The sequence below is a fragment of the Heloderma suspectum genome, chromosome 2 (assembly GCF_057233095.1).
Source record: "Heloderma suspectum isolate Gila_16-S chromosome 2, 16-S_ref, whole genome shotgun sequence".
NCBI lineage: Eukaryota > Metazoa > Chordata > Lepidosauria > Squamata > Helodermatidae > Heloderma > Heloderma suspectum.
The window spans coordinates 47,691,143-47,706,378 of record NC_139459.1 but is presented as its reverse complement, the minus strand read 5'-3'; positions in this window follow the sequence as shown (position 1 = coordinate 47,706,378).

Genomic DNA, 15,236 nt, shown 5'->3' with positions numbered 1-15,236 from the left:
GCTGCCATAGTCCAAGATAGCCTTGTTAGCAGAAAAATCTGCAGATGGAACATCTAATGGTCAAAAAGTGGGCCATAAATTTTACATCATGATAGAGATCAATTTTCAGCACAGCACTACTCTAGTTACCATGGCTGCCTGCCCTGATAAGACAAGAGGAGGAGAGGAGGGAAGCCTCCCTCCTGCCCTTTAGCTTTGTCTAGACTAGAATACACACCACTTCTCTAGGCAATCACAGTGGATTGATTATGGGAGTAGCGAAGGCGTTTGCCATGCCAGCATCTTGTCTTGTGTGGATCTAGTGTCACAGAAATAACCTGAAAACACATCAAGGTCTCTTCACTAGATGAAGTGGGGCTTATATTCTCATAAACAAATCTTCGGCTGTAGACATATTGCAATATCAGCAGTTGAATATGGTCCTGCATACTTTTGGGTGGATGTGTTAGATTAAAACTGGCAATGGTTATATCCAATAATAATAGTGGTGCACAGTTATGCAAGCACAAGACTTTTTTGCCTTATTTTGGCTTTCAACAGATTTATTTGTTTATGGGAATTCTATCCCATTTTATCACCAAGCAACTGCAAGGCAGTTTACAATCAGACTAAAAACAAATAAAAATAACATTATAAAAGATTATGGGTTCCACATTTAAGCTGGACCAACCGTGCTGGCGGAAATTGACTTCCTCACTGCCTCCTTCCCAAGGCAGCCACTCCAGCCCCCTGAAAATGCTACACAGAGAGTCAGGAGACCCTGCTGAATGGGGCGAGCTGTAGTGTGTGTGTGTGGGGGATCCTCCAAAATTGGGTAGAGGGGCCTTCTGTGAGCAGAGCCCCTCAATTCAGGGAAGGAAGGTCCTGGATACAACCCAAGAAAAACAGGACTAGAAAATAAACTGAATTTTAGTTTCCTAGATGCTTTTGTTTTCTGTTAACATAAGTAAAAGGTTAAATATAATACCACAATATAATAATAACCAAGTAGGCTGGGCCCACCCTTTAAAATAATCAAGTAGGCTGGGCCTGCCCCAAATCCCACCCCTAGTATCCAGGATGGAGCTAACCTATTGATAGGGGAAGAGCTATATGTGGAAGGAAGGGGGCAGGTATATTTGTGTACACTGTCTTCAAAAGAAAAGCTGTAACCCATAATTCTTTGTTCTAGATATGACAACGCTATCTTTTCTATTAGCAGGATCAATTGAAGAGATGGAATGAAGGAGGCAAAGTCAGACAGAGATTGGAGATTTATCTGCTGTCTTTAATTAAATTGCTCCATGATCATGAATTTAGACTAGCCTCCTTCTTTGAACAATGAAAAGAGTGCTCGCTGCGAGGGCTTATCCAAACATCCTCAGCCCTACCATTAAACTCTTAAGTTAAGAAAGTAGTCTATATCAGAGAGTCTACTTGAAAAATCAATAGAAAAGCAAGAGCTATTTATGGTCTAATATCCTTCTCCTTACATGTGAGACCAGTAAAAAAACCAGCAATCCCAAGCTAGTGCTTCTTAAGCTCCTGCAAGATTTTGGTTGTGTTAGGCATCCATAAGTTGCTCAGAAAACAAATCATACCACCTCTAAGCCTACAGGCACTGACATTTGCTTTTTTGTCTGTTTAAATTAAACTTTAAGTAGCACTTGGGGAAATTACCAGATTAATGCATTCCAGTATGTGGCAAGCCACCGTTAATAAGGCCTTTATCATCACTGAGTGCTGTACCCAATCAAAGATCATGATAATTTGCCCGATGACGTCAATGTGCGGCCGCTAACTTCTGAATCCTGCAGTCCTTTCATGCATTGACTCTCCAACTCCAAGTACATCCTTTTCAGGGCAACACCTCCTCATCCTCCTGCATATGAGTAGCATTGTGGATGTGTCAAATGGCCAAGGGACATCAAACTGTTCAAGGTGAACTGGTACATACCTCATTCAACCCCAGCATTAAAAATGGGAACAAATATATGGTGGTAGCTGGGGAAGAAACTGGCAATGTGTTTGAAAGGATACAGGCAGGTTTTGTTTTCCTACCCTCCAATTGAATAACTGATAGTACATTAGTACAGCAATTCAGTCTCATTAAAATAATTGAAAAATGAATGTATGAGACAAATTTTATCATGACAGTCATGAAGCTGCTGTAGTAGTTACAGGAATGAATCTGCCTTGCATTTAAAGGAGTGCACCATACATGCAATGTTCTCAGCCACTGTGCTGTGAAATTAGTTTTGTTACTCACATGAAAATAATGTTGTAGTTAGGTTCGTGCTGATTACAGAATGTGTTTATGATTCATTTTGCCTGTTTCTTTCACAGATCTTTAAAAGCTTCCTACTGTGTCTCCTTGTAAATGTTATAATTGGGCATACATGATATGCTCATGGGGGAATAATCTTCTACTTCACTTATATTTATAGTCTGCTAACTTTTAAACATGATAGACACTTTTTTTTCCCCTTAAAGGCCTATAGCACCACAGCTATTCTGAGCCACTTCACGTTTCAGATAAAGGACTACATGATTGAATACTCCTAATGTTAAAAACTCACTAGCATGAACACTAGTCGAAAACCCATGTCCATGACACACTAGTTTTCTATAGTCGAAATCCCATGTCCATGACACACTAGTTTTCTAAGTACAGAGAGATTTTTATGGGGGAAAGTATTAAATCGTGATTAAATCTTCTCTCTCCTGGGATCTTCTTCTCTGAAATGGTAATGCCGAAAAGGCTTGCACCACCTACTTTAAAAAACAACAGCAACAACATGTAGATGGGTCCTTACTGACATGGGGTTATTGACATTTATTGACAAAAATAATAGGCCTTCAGAGTAGGCCATCATGTTGTAGCTGCAGAGGGAAAGAGTGGCTAGAGCATCACTTTGGAGGCTGGTGTATGACCAGCAGAACTTTGCAGAGGCTGATTAGGTGATAGGCCTGTACCAGTTGTTGTTGCTCAGGGCCGGCGCTACTATTAGGTAGAGGTGGCCACCTCAAGCAGCAGATATGGGGTATCATAAAAGGACAGCTAATTGTTAATTATTTGCTTCATTTTTATTGTGCTTTCACTGCCAGGGATGGGTAGAGGTTCTTGTAGGGGGTTTTGTTTTGTTTTTGGCCGTGTGTGCTAAAATAAACAAGGGCCACTGTGGGGCTGCACCCCCTATCTCCCAGGAGGAACATCATGGCAAGGAGAGACACCCTTGCCCCATACATCAGCCTGAGAGCTGCCACTACAGTGCAGTTCCCTGGCACTACAGACTCTGGCCTCATCCATCAGCCAGAGAACCAAGGGCCACTGGGAAGCTGAACTAGTTTTCCTTCTTCTTCTCCACCCCCTCCCAATTCCTTTTCGTTTTGTGTCACGTCTTTTAGATTGTAAGCCCGAGAGACTGCCTTAATATTAATCTGTGTAGGTGTTCTGGGAGCCTTTTTCAGCTGAAGAGCAGGGTAAAAAATGCTGCTAATAAATAAATAATAAATAAACCTGGCTGGCTTTGGGTACTGTGCACCTTGATGTGGGCATGTGGGTGGGCGCCAGTTGCTGCTCTACCTCAGGCAGCAAAACGTTTTGGGCCAGCTCTGCAGTTGCTGGCCATTCAGCAGCTCTGTGCCTCTATTGCCACTGCCTCTACTGTCACCATGCAATGCCTTCTGGCAAGGGAATGGTGCCCCCCCCCTCACTTGTCATCCAGCAGCAGCCTCTTACTGCCTCCACTACACCTCACCAGCTGCCACTAAGAATGGATATAGAGGCTTTTCTACATGAGGCTGCTAATCTGCTGTATCTACTTCCAGTTTCATCACAGAATTGAGATCTAGGCACTACACGAGGAGCATTTTCTTTCTGGCTTTTCCACTAGATAACCTCTTGGTGGCACTGTGGTACAGTGCAATACACAAGAGGAAATCGCACTTTCTTTCACTTTCACATGCCTCATCTTCTCTAAAAAAGTCTAAAAAACTTGCTGAAAGTCCTGGTTAGACATACAAGCGAAACTAGAGGGTCACGACATCATTCAGCTTGGGCTGATTCGGGCCCCCCAACTCACTTCAGCCTATGAAGCCAAAGAGGGATTCAGACATCTGGATCCTGCTTCAGCGCCCCCCCAACACACTGCCCAGCCTCCACCTGTGCCCTTGTTCTGGGGGGAAGTGCTGCCACAGGGGGGGCAATGGCAGCTCTGTAAGGGGAGCTGCCACTGGCGGTGCCAGGGGGAGCCACCACTGCAGGTGCTGCCAGGGGAGCTGCTGCTGCCACCAGCTCCTAGGTCCTCTGGACGTGTGCCGGCAGCTGTCTTGTTGTTCCAGAGGGGGGAGCCATTTCCAGAACAACAAGACAGCTGCCAGTGTACATCCAGAAGACCCAGGTAAGGAGCTGGGGGCTGGGTGTTGGTGTGGCAGCTGGACTTCGGGATCGCTCTGAAGTGCACCAAGGTGCTTTAGAGCCACCCTCTTTGCTTCAGGCCACTTTGTGCCCCCTCTGCTTCACCTCGGAGGCAGTCTGAAGCAGCTCACTTTGATTCGAAGCTCAGGCTTCAGGCCGAAGCGGTGCACAGCCCTACTACATATACAGTTACGATAATGTTATTAGCATCCTGTCCTGTGATAGGTGTAGAAGCTATTCCAAAGGAGCTTTATTTTTGTCTTCCTCTAAGTATATATCAAAAGGAGAAATAACTGGTGTATGTCAGATACACCATGTCATCCATCTCCATGTGAATAGAATGGAAGACGGTCAACTATCACTAGGTATACAGGTCCTCCAGGCTACCATTTCAAGCTATAAATATTTGTCTTAAAGGCCACTTGCAAACTTGTAGTGGAGGTAGGAACTAGAGACCAATGCATGGAATGAAGCCTCTGTTTGATTTCAGCCATTTTTTTCTGCATGCATCCCCTGTAGCCAAAATTAGTCATTAGCATATCTTAGGTTCAAACAGAAAGAAAAACATCGTTTACTCATTCTTGGAGAGAGCATTGGGATGTCAGAAATGGGTCAATCAAGAGCCATTGCATATTATTTTGTTTACTTATATCTCATTTCAGTAAAACGTTCTCAAAGTGGTTTATGGTGTTGATTGATAAGGGGACTCTTTTTGTATGGTGATATGACATTATCCCCATGTCTAATAAGTGGTTTTTGACTGGCAGTGTAACTATTAATGAGTTTTCCATTATTCAGAGATAATTAGGTCAGTTGCATAACATTGTATTGTAGTTTCATTGTTCCAATGAAAATAAGTACTACTATCAATGTTATCTTCTTTTTGCCACAAGTTACTAGATGAAAGATATCCTTTTTGTCTGATGTTCTTTAGTTTATTTTCTAGGCTCATTGGAGTCTGGAACTTCTGCTTAGTAACAGTACCTCAGGATGCAATGATGGAATTGCATCCTAAGGGAGCAAAGTAAGCAAACTTCAAGTACAGGGGAACAATGTAACATAATACACTCTTGAATAATGAAATTCATAAAAATGCAAATTGATGCCCTCTTTTGTTCTCTTTTTGGCGACGCATTTTCTCTTTTTTGGCAACGCTTAAATGGCCACCCTCTATTTGAGTCCCAAGCCATGTAGAGCTTTAAAGGTAAGTACCAGTACCTTGAATTGGGCCCAGGAGCAAATAGGCAACCAGTGCAGTTAAGACTGGAGTGATATGAACAAACCTGAATGCTAAAATTCTGGCAGCCTGATTCTGCACTTATTGAAGCTTCCAAATTGTTGTCAAAGGCAACCCTACATATAACACATAACAGTTATCTGACCAGGAGGTTAACAGATCATGGATCACTGTGGCCAGACTATGCTTGTCCAGCAAAGGCCACAGCCAGTGAATGAACTAAAGCTGGTAAAGGGTACTCCATGCCACCAAAGCCACCTGGGCCAGGAACACTCCTAAGCTGCAAACCTGCTCCTTCAAGAAGAATGCAACTTCATCCAAAACAGGTTGAACACCAACTCCCTGAATATGCGAACTATCTACCCACAGTACCTCTGTCTTGTCATAGAATAATAGAATCATAGAATAGTAGGGTTGGAAGGGGCCTATAAGACCATCGAGTCCAACCCCCTGCTCAATGCAGGAATCCAAGTCAAAGCATCCCTGACAGATGGCTGTCCAGCTTCATCTTGAATGCCTCTAGTGTCAGAGAGCCCACTACCTCCCTAGGTAACTGGTTCCATTGTTGTATTGCTCTTACAGTCAGGAAGTTTTTCCTAATGTTCAGCCGGAATCTGGCTTCCTGTAACTTGAGCCCATTATATCTTGTCCTGCACTCTGGGAAGATCGAGAAGAAATCTTGGCCTTCCTGTCTGTGACAGCCTTTCAAGTACTTGAAGAGTACTATCATATCTCCCCTCAGTCTTCTCTTCTCAAGGCTAAACATGCCTAGTTCTTTCAGTCTCTCTTCATAGGGCTTTGTTTCCATTCCCCTGATCATCTTTGTTGCCCTTCTCTGAACCCTCTCCACTTTGTCTGCATCCTTCTTAAAGTGTGGTGCCCAGAACTGGACACACTACTCCAGATGAGGCCTAACCAAGTGCTGAGTAGAGGGAAACTAGTACTTCCCAGGATTTGGAAGCTATACTTCTATTAATGCAGCCCAAAATAGCATTTGCCTTTTTTGCAGCCGCATCACATTGTTGGCTCATATTCAGCTTGTGAGCTACAACAATTCCAAGATCCTTCTCACTTGTAGTATTTTTGAGCCAAGTATTCCCCATGTTGTAACTGTGCATTTGATTTCTTTTTCCTAGGTGCAGAACTTGGCATTTATCCCTATTAAATGTCATTCTGTTGTCTTCTGCACAGCACTCCAGCCTATCAAGATCACTTTGAATTTTGTTTCTGTCTTCCAAGGTATTAGTTATCCCGCCCAATTTTGTGTCATCTGCACATTTGATCAGCATTAACTGCACCTCTTCCTCCAAGTCATTAATAAAAATGTCGAAGAGCACCGGGCCCAGGACTGAGCCCTGTGGTACCCCGCTCATTACCGCTCCCCAGTTTGAGAAGAGCCCATTGATAAGCACTCTTTGAGTCCGATTCTGTAGCCAACTGTGGATCCACCGGATCGTTGTTTCATCTAGCATACCTTGAGCTAGTTTGCTCATCAGGATATCATGGGGCACTTTGTCGAAAGCTTTGCTGAAGTTGAGGTATATTATGTCCACAGCATTCCCACGGTCCACAAGGGAGGTTACCTGATCAAAAAATGAGATCAGATTAGTCTGGCAGAATTTGTTCTTGACAAATCCATGTTGACTTCAAGTAATCACTGCATTGTTTTCAAGGTGCTTACAGATGGATTGCTTTAAATGCTCCAAAATTTTCCCAGGGATTGATGTCAGACTGACTGGTCTGTAGTTCCCAGGTTCCTCCCTTTTATCCTTTTTGAAGATAGGGACAACATTAGCCCTCCTCCATTCACCTGGCACGTCACCCGTCCTCTATGATTTCTCAAAGATAATAGACAGTGGTTCTGAGGGTTCTTCTGCCAGTTCCTTTATTGCTCTAGGGTGCAGTTCATCTGCCCCTGGAGATTTGAACTCATTCAAAGTAATTAGATGTTCCTTGACCATATGCCTATTGATCTCAAGCTGCAATGCTGCTCCTTCAGCCTTTACTTTGCCTTTGCCAGGGGGCTCATAGACCCTCTTTTGAGAGACGACTGAGCCAAAGTAGGAATTGAGCATTTCTGCCTTTTCTTTGTCATCTGTTATCATTTTGCCATCCTCAGTGAATGGTTGAACCACCATTTCTTTCCTCTGTCTTTTACTATGTACATAGCTGAAGAAAGCTTTATCATTGCGTTTAGCATCGCTCGCTAACCTCAGCTTGTTCTCAGCTTTAGCCTTCCTGACGCCATCCCTGCAATTCTGTGCTACCTGTACTCTTCCTTTGTTGCTTGTCCTTCCTTCCACTTCCCATATGTGTCCTTTTTTGTTTTCAGGTCATCTCTAAGCTTGTTGTGAAAACACATTGGCTTCTTCTGTTGTTTTCCACCTATTTTTCTTGTTGGAATTGTTTGTAATTGTGCCTTGAGAATTTCTTTCTTTAAAAACTCCCACCCATCTTGGACTCCTTTTCTCGTTAGAGTCGCTTGCCATAGGACCTTACTGATCATTGTTCTGAGTTTATTAAAATCAGTTTTCCTAAAATCCAGGGTACGCATTTGGCTACTCTCGGCTTTTGCTTCCTTTAGAACCATGAACTGAAGTATAACATGGTCGCTTTCTCCCAGAGTTCCTCTAACTGCTACTTGATCCGCTAAGTCATCTCTTTTGGTTAGGATCAAGTCAAGGATAGCGGATCCTCTAGTTCCTTCCTCTACTTTCTGTAGGAGGAGTCAGAATGCAGCTTCAGTTTGTTGGCCTTCATCCAGCCCGTTACCAAATCCATATTGTCCAGCCAGGTGAAGGGCTGCCTGAGGCTGAAGAGTCATGTCAGTGTGGACTGCTGGGATCAAATGCAGTGAAAGAATTAATTCAGTCACCAGGGAAAGCTGTGCTGAGAAGTGTCTTTAGTCAATGATGGACCTTCAAGACAGTTCCTTGGCTGTTGTCAAGTCTGACTGGCTGCTAGAATGATGGACACAATAAATGACTCTCAACCACCCTATGGTAAACAAAAGAAATCATATCACACCTACTGGATTCCTTCCTTTAGTTCTATGGGCCAATTTATAAAACCAAGCTGTTACATTGTTACATCATCTAAACCTAATGTCATAGAAGCTCCTTCATATCATGACTTCCTTGGATTGGATCCAGATTTAAGCTGGGTCAATGGCATTGCCAGAAGTGGACTTCCCTACCCCCTCTAGTCCCCTGAAAATGTTGTACAGACAGTAAGGAGAGTAAGGAGACCCTCCTAAATGGGGTGAGCTGTGGTGTATGTGGGGGAGGGGGATCCCCCCAAACAGGTGGAGGGACTGTCCGCAGATGGAGCCCTTCCTCTCATGGAAAGCATATCCTGGATCTAACACTTTGTGCAGAACTTCCAGTTTTGACCACAAGACCACAAACCAGAAAGGGAGTTTTGGGAAAATCACAAATTCTGAACTAGATTTATGATATAGAATCCATACTGCTAGATTGAAGATGACTACAGTCCTTAGATAGGAAACCAGGCAAGTATTCCTACCTTTTGGAATGCTGTCAACACCTATTAAAAATGTATTTTTTTCCCATTAGGCATTTCCTGATCATTAAACATTGGATAATACCACCTTGGATTTTAAGTGTTTTTTAATGTTTAATTTGTATTTATTGTGATGTTTATTTTGTTTTATTTTTTGTAAACTGCTCTGAAATCTCAGATAAAGCGATCTATAAATATTTTTAAATAATAAATTATATGGTTATATCCGGATTTTCATGAAATTGCTTTGGTCCATCAGGGGCACATGAAGCAAGAAAAGCAGAGCAGACTAAACACCTGCTTTCACGGGTCATGCAGCACTTGAAACCCCCATACTTTGGGGTTGGGTGGGCAGAGTAGAACTGAACATCATCAACTACATAGGTGCTGCTCAGCGAATGAGAGAGACTTGTTGCCTGCCCCTGTCCATGCTCCCCTGCTCAGGGAAGTTTACTGGAAGCCCTGAATTAAGCCCCTATAGTTTATCCCATACCTCTCCCCTCACCCCTCCACCACTGGGATATTGTGAAAGATTAAAAGATACTGCACTAATCCGACAACCTACATAATCTGAATGGGTGAGGCAGCTACTGTGCTATTATGAATGCTTGAAACAGTGCTACTGCACTATTATGAATGTGAAAAACAGGCTACGTAATCTGAATGGGTAAAGCAGCTACTGTGCTGTTGTGAATCCTTGAAACAGTACTATTGGCAAGGGGGAAACAGACTACATAGTTTGAATGGGTAAAGTAGCTACTATGCTATTGTGAATGCTTGAAACAGAACTACTGTGCTATTGTCAATGGGGAAAACAGACTACCTACTGTGAATGGGTAAAGCAGCTACAGCTTTTTTTCTGAATGATTGAAGCAGCACTATTGTGATTGGGGAAAACAGTGTACATAATCTGAATGGGTAAAGCAGCTTTTTTCCTTAAACACTGCCCCTGAGCAGTTCTGCTGCATTGTGCCCCATCCCCCCACATTAAATCCTGGGCGTGCCTCTGTGACCTGGCCAACCCTCCCCGCCCCATTCCCTCTTTTTCCCCATTGACAGTAGGGTGCTTTTGGACATAGGCTTTCTTTCCCACTTAGCACTAGTATACGCTGTTTCATCCTTCCACTATATCGCAGTAGTGCTGTTTTCCAATTCACAATATGTAGCCTAGTGCAGTAGCCGCTTTACCCATTCACAGGATGCAGCTTGTTTTTCCCATTCATAACAGCACAGTAGTGCTGTTTCAATCATTCAGAAAAGCACAGTAGCTGCTTTACCCATTCAAACTATGTAGCCTGTTTTCCCCTTGACAATATTACTGTTTCAAGGATTCACAATAGTGCAGTAGCTGCTTTACCCATTCACCATATGCAGCCTGTTTTCCCTATTGACAATAGCGCTGTTTCAAGCATTCACAAAAACACAGTAGCTGCTTTACACATTCAGATTACATAGCCTGTTTTTCACATTCATAATAGTGCAGTAGCACTGTTTCAAGCATTCATAATAGCACAGTAGCTGCCTCACCCATTCAGATTATGTAGCCTGTCGGAATAGTGCAGTATCTTTTAATCTTTCACCAGATCCCTATGGTGGATGAGAGGGAAGACATGTGGAGTAAACTATAGGGGCTTAATTCAGTGCTTCTGGTAAACCTCCCTGAGCAGGGGAGTGTGGACAGAGGCGGGAACAAGCCTCTCTCATTCACTGAGCAGCACCTATGGGGTTGATGACATTCAGTTCTACTCTGCCCACCCAACCCTGAAGTATGGGGGTTTCAAGTGCCTGGTGCCCCGTGAAAGCTAGTTTTTAGTAGGGCTGTGCACCGCTTCTATATGAAGCCCAAATAACGAGGCAAAGTGGGCTGATTCGGAGTGTCTGTATCATGATAAAAAGTGGGTCAGACCAGCATCGAGGCACCCTGAAGCAAAGCGGCACCTCCATGAAGTACCTCATCCACCTCGTATATTCGGAGCTCTTCTTATGCCTTCTGAGCAGCCCAGACACGCTGTCTCCAAAATGTATCAACTTCTGAAAGGTCACGAGGAGGGGCGGGGGGGGGGAGGAGAGATGGTGCAGAAGCGCCAAATGTATCAATTTGAGAGAGATCTGGCCACTGGGGAGGGGTGGGGGAAGGGGAGAGGAGATGGAGGAAGGAGGGAGCTTTGCTGTGAGTCAGCCTCCATTTGCTCGTTGTGAAAGGTGGTGTTACTGGAGAGGAGAGGACTGTCTGAACGTTATTTGGCTAGAGCAGTGGTCTTCAAAGTGGGGTGCATGCACCCTGGGGGGGACCAAGGTGATTTGGGGTGCGCAAGCCACCTGATAACTGAGCAGCCTCCCGCTGCCCTGACAAGCTCCCATTGTGTGCAATGATGGTGGTGATGGTGGCGGCAGCGGGGGCAGCAGCAGGATGGGACAGAGCTGAGAGGGAAGCTCCATGGCATTCCTCTCTCTGCTCCAGTCCTAGCCACTGGGAGTAACTGCCTGGGTCTCTGCCAGGTATGGCAGAGGAAGCCTTAACCCTTCCCACTCACCTTTGGCAGAATGAAGCTGAGAAGAAAGCACATGCTATGGGGACTGGGAAAAGTGAGGATCCATGAAATCACAAAGGGATCCTCATGGTTTCATATTATTTTTAAGGGGGACACCCACAAAACCACCATCCAATCACAGAGCACATCTGTCTCCGTGGACTGAACCAGAAAAATTACAGATTTGCCACTCGTGGGCACAGCCACAGTGCAAAAACATGGATCCTTGGCAGGGATCCTCTTGATTTCATATGATGTTTGCAGAGCAAATCTCCCAGACCACCATCTATCACAGAGCGTGTCTGCCTCCACAGACTGAATCAGAAAAATCATGGACCTGCTATTCATGGGCACAGCCACAGCGCAGGGCTCCCCCCATTCCCTGGAACAAGTTGGCTGCCAGAGCGTGTCCAGAGGGCCTAGGAGCTGGCCGCAGCAGTGGCAGCAGCCCGCCCTCATTGCAAGCTTCAGCCACTGGCCTCACTCAAGCCTTAACGCGCTCCTCGCAAGCAAGGAACCTGTGAGGGCTTGAGCAGAGGCAGGAGTCGGCCTCCAGCCAGCCACCTTTCCCTCCTTGCAAGGAAGGGAGAGAGCGCAGTTGGAGGGCAACTCCTGCCCTCGTGCCTGCGGGCAGTTGGCGGGCTGCGTTTGGCAGCAGTTTCCCCGGCAGTGCCTTCCCCGGCAGTGCTGGCAGTGGCTCCCCTGGCAGCTGCCCCCTCCCCCACAGAACAAGGGCCCAGTTAAGGACCTGGAGGCTGAGCAGCATGTGTGGGGGGGAAGCGGGATTCAGATGTCATAGGCTACAGTGGGTCGGGGGGGGGGGCGAATCAGCCCAAGCCTAATTGGGCCTGCTTGGAAGCCCCAAAGTAGCTTCCGAGTTGGATTGGAGGGTCCATGCACAGCCCTACTTTTTAGGTAGTGTATACTCCGCTCTCTTGCTTTGTGTGCCCCTGTCAGACCAAAGCGATTTCGTGAAAATCCATATATAACCAGAACTTGGAGCCTGCTCAGTAAGTGACCTTGGCCTGGATTTAATTTCTCTCTCTGTATAACCCCTTTTGCTTATGCTGCTGGCTTTGCTATTTGCTACTTCAGATCTGACGAGGACTGTTTGTGGACTCCAGCGTGGCCTGCCCCTCTGGTGTACCTTCAGCTACTGACTCCCCAGACCCCAGCCCAGCCTCAACACCTGCAGGGGGAAATGGGACACAAACCAACCCATTGGCCTCAAGCTAAAGAAAGTTAGTCATACTGTCAGGGTGGAAACTGAGCCCATAGAGCCCCAGAGCAGTTCTGATTCTGAGGAGGAACAGCAATCCGTGGGAGAGGAGCTCGCTCATCTCTCACAAGCACAGCAGCTGGCAGAGATTCCTCCTGCCAGCATTCCTGGGATAGATAGTGACCCTGGCAGTGAGAGAGCGCTGGAGGGGGGCTTGCTGGACGCTCAGCGCAGACACAGGGAGCGACGACAGATGGAGGGCACAGAAAGGAGGCATATTAAAAATTTGTGAGGTTTCCAGTTTAGCACAAATTACCCAAACCTAACCCTTTTGGAGGCTATCAGCATTATCAGCTATGCTTTAATGATGTTTTCTCTGACTCAAGTGTGAAAGCCTACAGAGTATATTCAGAAGTGAGAAATAACAACTAATACAAGTTGCTGAAAATGTAGAATTAGCATAGCTCAGGGCACAGCATAGAGACATGCTCATGAATTTTCCTGGGGCTACTGGTTGGCCACAGCTGGGAAGCGGAGTAAGACTGACACACATGGGTGTGACAACGAGCACGACAACTCTTACATTCCTGTGCTTTAGCACAGAAAGCTAAAAGGACCACAGAAAGTTTGTGTACTGACAAATTGAGCCAAACACAGGCGTTGGTGCAACTAGGACTGGATCTTGGGGCTGAAGTCCAGGCCCCCGCAACCCAGCAGGGGAGCCCAAATGACAACCTTAAGAGCAGCAGGTGGTGAAAGCATCAGAAGCAGACTCCATTTTGTTGCTATAGTTATGATGGGCTGTGCTTTAAATGAGCTTAAAATGTGAAGATGCACATGCTCAGAGTATTTCTTTATTTTAACATCAGGGCTGGCAAACAGTTTTTTGTTGCCCTGGTTTTGTTCTAAGATATCAGGCACGTCAAAGCAGTTGTGAAGCATGGAATAGTGGTGGTGGGAAGAAGAGAAATGCTGGTTGTGCGCTTCACAACTGAAGCAATACACAAGTCCATCTAAAGGACCCCCAATAAGACCATTAAGTCCAGGGGTTAAAATTCCACAGCTGCACCACTGAACAGCAAAGCAAACTGATAGAAGGACCAAACCAAATGCTGGGGGAAAGCTACTGCAAGGGTCCCCACATTTTGAGTAGGTGGGCACATCTGGAATTTTGAGAGAGTGCCATGGGGACTCTCACAAGATGGCTGCCAAGGGAGAAGCATGCCCATTCATAAAATGGCTGCCATAGTGGGCATAATCAGACACAAAACACTAATTTCCCAGGATGCAAGGTGGTGGGACTAAAAGAACCTAAGTACAAGACAGAGGTGAGCTCTGAGCTCCAAAACAGAAAACCACTCTTCTGAACCTAAATAAAGATGTTGCTGGAGGGCAGCACTTTGCTTTGCAGCAAGCCAGATTCCCTTTTTTAATGTTTTACTCAAGAAAACCCTTAAGAAATAAAATAAAACCCAGGAGGGGTAGGGACCCTGGCAAGCACCAAGAGAGGTGTCTGTGTGGGCATGTTGGTGCCCATGGGCATCATGTTGGAGACTCTAGAGCCACTTCAGGGCTTCTGAGGTGGGCCCAATTCAGCTTGGGCTGATTGCGGGGGGCAACCCGCCTCAGCCTACGAAGCTGAAGCGGGATTCGGACATGCTCTGTGATTGGATGGTGGTCTGGGGGATTTGCTCTGCAAAAATCATATGAAATCAAGAGGATCCTTGACAAGGATCCATGTTTTTGTACTGTGGCTGCACCCACGAGTGGCAGATCTGTAATTTTTCTGGTTCAGTCCATGGAGGCAGATGTGCTCTGTGATTGGATAGTGGTTTTGTGGGTGTCCTCCTTAAAAATCATATGAAATCATGAGGATCCCTTTTTGATTTTATGGAGCTTCGTTTTACCCAGTCCCCATAGCACGTGCTTTCTTCTCAGCTTTGTTCTGCCAAAGGAGAGTGGAAAGGGTTAAGGCTCCCTCTGCCATACCTGGCAGAGAGACTGGGGCAGTTACTCCCAGTGGCCACAGCAGAGGCAGGCTAGGACTGGAGCAGAGAGAGGAATGCCGTGGAGCTTCCCTTTCAGCTCCCGTCGCATCCTGCTGCTGCCCCCCCCACCACCACCACCATCACTATCATTGCACACAATGGCAGCTTGTCAGGACAGTGGGAGGCTGCTCAATTATCATGTGGCTTGCGCACCCCAATAGATCATCTTGCTCCCCCCTTTGGATGCACCCCACTTTGGAGACCACTGCTCTAGCCAAATAATGTTCAGACAGTCCTCTCCTCTCCAGTAACACCACCTCTCTCACAATGAGCAAATGGA